Source organism: Nanorana parkeri, unplaced genomic scaffold (assembly GCF_000935625.1).
Source record: "Nanorana parkeri isolate BGI_ZX_2015 unplaced genomic scaffold, ASM93562v1 scaffold445, whole genome shotgun sequence".
Classification (NCBI taxonomy): Eukaryota; Metazoa; Chordata; class Amphibia; order Anura; family Dicroglossidae; genus Nanorana; species Nanorana parkeri.
In genome coordinates this window covers 1,022,529-1,026,656 of record NW_017306713.1, presented here as the reverse complement: position 1 = coordinate 1,026,656, position 4,128 = coordinate 1,022,529, and the positions used below count along the sequence as shown (strand labels likewise).

At 44.1% G+C, this 4,128-nt stretch overlaps 1 protein-coding gene across 1 annotated transcript in view; it reads right to left on the bottom strand.

Annotated features, from left to right (window-relative positions):
- SLC22A16 (solute carrier family 22 member 16) overlaps positions 1–4,128 on the bottom strand; it is a 55,508-nt gene that overhangs the window by 15,754 nt on the left and 35,626 nt on the right. The window lies entirely within an intron of this gene.

Below are 4,128 nucleotides of genomic sequence, written 5' to 3'. Positions count from 1 at the left end.
AGGTGGGGTCCTAATTTAGCTGGCTTAGAGGTGCCTGCCAGCTAAATTAGAACCCCACCTGGAGCTCCTCCCACTGGACCAGCGCTGACTGGCCGCTGCAGGGTTTTTTTTTCTTTCTTACTTACCTCGCCGATCGTTGCGTCACTGCTGTTCCGGTGGGCGGCGCTCCGAGCGGGGTCATCTGGCAGTCTCCGGCCACCTAAATTAGGACCATATACAGTATGTATTTCATCTGTGTGTTTAGGTACTTAGCTGGTGGTCCGGAGTTTAGCTTCTCTTTTCCAAAAAATAATTTATGGCGACATCCCTAATTATTAGGAGTAGCATATCAATGGAGGGACAAGCAATGCAAAATAAAATACTGGTGAGATTAAAGGAGAACTATGAGGTGAGTGAAAATCACTCATCCTCATAGTTCGAGCCGACGAGTGACAATTAAACTGTCACACGACGACTCAATAGATTGGGAAGTGAGCGAACGCATACCGTCGCTCGTTCACTTCTTGATCATCTCCCTGCAGAGAGCGTTGACTGTCGGTCACCTCTCCCTGCAGGGATTCCCCCACCCCCCTTTCCGATCCTCCAGCACTGACTGGAGGAACAGACTGGGGAGGGGGCGGGTACAGCTGGCTCTGCCTCTATATAGGCAGAGCCAGCTGTCATTCACGCAGCTGGGTGGATCTCGACAGCATTGTCAGGATCTTTCCCGGCTGTGGCTGTCTCAGTATACCGCGAATTATAGCTCGCAATATACTGAGCTTTGGGTCACAGGAGGACGCTAGTATATGTCCTCCCCAGTGACGTGTGGTATCTCTTGTGGGGGGTGAGGGATTTCCCAGCCTCGCCCCCAACCGGACAAAGCCCCGCCCCCACCGTCTGAAGCTCTTCCTCCTGTCGGCCGAAGCTCTGCCTCCTGTCGGCCGAAGCTCTGCCCCCCGCCGGACGAAGCCCCACCTCCAACTTGTCCCCAAGCTAGTGTAAAGGAGGAAGGAAGGAGACAGGGGGGAGACTCCCTGTCACTCACTTGCTCCATCGACGCTGAGGATCCGGGACAGGTTACACAGCGGGGAGGATTTCCCCGATCTGAATGGATTCCATAATTTTAGGTGAGGCTATGCCTCACCTGCCTCCCCTGACCGCACGTCCCTGGTCCTCCCGGGATCCTTAAGAGAACTGTGGGGAAAAACACTTACCCCATAGTTCTCTTTTAAGCCTTTTCTTTGCAAGAACATTGCTACTAATAGTAAACCTATTCTTAAATCTAAATGGGAACTTACAATAGCTTTAGAGCAGGTGTAACTAAGACAACATAATCATTATCATCAGTGGCTGTCCAATGCATGAAGGTAGCGTGGAAGATGGCAGCTGTGGCGAATGGAGCAGTGGCCAACTACAACCTTTAACCTGTCATTGCCTGGAGGAGGGCACATTAGGAAATATACACCTTATGGCAAAAGCCCACCCATTGATTTTTTTTTTACTAACTACATGCAACTGTTAGGTTTATTATTTTATATCTAAGATATAAAATGTTTTCTTTGCATAAAATACTGTAGTGGGGATTTCTCAAGCCTGGAGCAGTTGTTCATAATAACCAATCAGCTTATCTCTTCAGTTTGTTCAGTTAAGCTTTGAAAATTGAAGTGAGAAGCTGATTGGTTGTCATCACAGCTGCTCCTGATTCTGCCAGCTCCAGTTTTGATAAATTCCCTTTTTTTGTTGTTTTTTGTTTGTCTCCTGGGGTGGATTTTCAACTAGATTGAGTATATTTTGTAAGCCCTGGTCCTGTTTTCAACATGTTTAATTTTTTGCTGAAGTGTTTGCAACAATATCTGTTTAAACATCAATAGGATTGGTTATACTATTGTGCTGCCCGGCCCCGGCAATATAAAGTGACACTAAACTCAGGAATTACATTTTAAAAATGCATTCAAGTACCTTAACTTTTAACAAAATGTATATTATTTGTGTATCACTCAGCTATAGATCCTCAAATAATCTCTGAATTGGTGCTGACACTGTCCTTCCTTCTGGAGGGTGGTTACTTTTGTTCCCCATGGTACCTGTGTGTGTTAAAAAGTATCCACCGCCCCAAGCTCGCTTCCGTGATGGACTACAATCTCAATACAAGTTAGTAAACTAAACATGAGTTTGTACCCCATCATGGGAGCGAGCTTGGAGTGGTGGCTACTTTACAGCTAAGTACCTAAACTAGAACTCTTCTTTGTGTATCATGTGGCTGTAGATCCTCAAATTATTTCTGAACTGGTGCTGACACTGTCCTTCCTTCTGGAGAGTGGCTACTTTTGTTCCCCATGGCCCTGTGTGTGTTATAAAGTAGTAGTAGTAGTAGTCACTACTCCACGCTCACTCCCGTGATGGGGTACAAACTCATGTTTAGTTTACTAATTTGTATTGAGATTGTAGTCCATCACGGAAGCGAGCTTGGGGCGGTGGATACTTTATAACACACACAGGGACCATGGGGAACAAAAGTAACCACCCTCCAGAAGGAAGGACAGTGTCAGCACCAATTCAGAGATGATTTGAGGATCTACAGCCACATGATACACAAAGAAGAAGGTACTTGAATATATTTTTAAGATTTAACTCCTGAGTTTAGTGTCACTTTAATGTTAAGCCAAAGCCAGAGTCATTAGGAAAAGTCATAGTTAAGGTGACACTATGTACACAATTTCTTGGCAGGGCTGAACAGTTTGAGCGAAGTTCAGAAAAAGCACACTGAGAATGTAGAGGCTCCAGTGGGGAAGTTACATGCAATGAGCTGCAGCTAAACCCAATTTAAAACAAAAGATGTTTATATATAATAGAACTCACCGTGCTTGCCAAGGGAAACTAATGAAGCTTGCTGCCCCCTACGGATCTGGCATTCACTAAAAACATACTTAGATTAATTGTTCTGGTTCGGGTAAAAAGAAAGGGAGAGTTCTTGGAAACAGGACAATTATTTGAAGTTCTTCCTCAGATAATTAAAAGCAGTGTTTTTTCAACTTTGGACATGTCTACATGGGTGCAGAAGAAACAGTTTTGACCGAGCCCAAGAGGTCATGGGGCCCAGGGACTATGTTACCAGCTGTGTGTTAACATGACATTTTCTACAGAATACTGTAACATTTAACCACTTGCTGACCAGGGTGTTAAACCCACTTCCTGTCCCGGCCATTTTTCAGTATTCAGCACTGCGGTACTTTGAATGGCCTTTATTCCGTCATGCAACGCTGTACTGAAATTAATTTTATACAATTGTTTTGGGGACAGATAGAGCTTTCTTTTAGTGGTATTTTTTATTATATTAAGGAAAAATGACCGTAAATTTTGAAAAAAACAAAACTTTCCCCAATATTAAATTATGAAACATTTATTATTACCCAATTTTTTGGTAAAATATAAAAGACGGGGTCACGACGGGTAAATAGACACCAAACATGTCAAGCCTTAAAAATTACGCACACCGGCGAAACCTCAAAAAACTACAATACCAAATAGGCCATAGGCGACTCTTTAAAAGCTTTTACTGCTCATCAGTTTAGTGTTATCAGTGATTGATGGCCCAAAAATAATTTCTCTCACTTTGAGGTTCGTGGCCATATGTAACATGTGTAGCGCAATTGTCGTTCTCATGCGTCGGCACACCCGACGCGTATTTACGTTTATATATGCGTGGGGGTGGGTGACTTAAAACATTTTTTTAGTTTTTTTTACATTTCTTTGTATGTGACTTTTTTTAAAGTTTTAATTTTTTTTTACACTTTATGTTATTGCTATCACATAGGATAGCACGTGCACACTGACAGGTCCTCTTTATGGAGACATTAGGGGTCTCTAAGACCCCTAATGTCGCCTGGGGACCCCCAAAGAAGCAGAGATCTGCTTCCTCAGCTTCTTCTCTGGCTATGAGAGGAGAGAGGAATGACAGCTGAATGCGGAAGTGATGTAATACACTGCGGGAGGGGGAGTGACACGCAGGGCAGCACATACATGCGATTGGATGGATATAGAGCCGCCGTTCGCTTGTATGTGTAACAGCCGGTAACAGCTGTTTCCTTTCAACTCTTTTTTTCTGCCCGTGCCCCCTAGCGCGCGCGAGCAGAAATAAAAAATGCGACC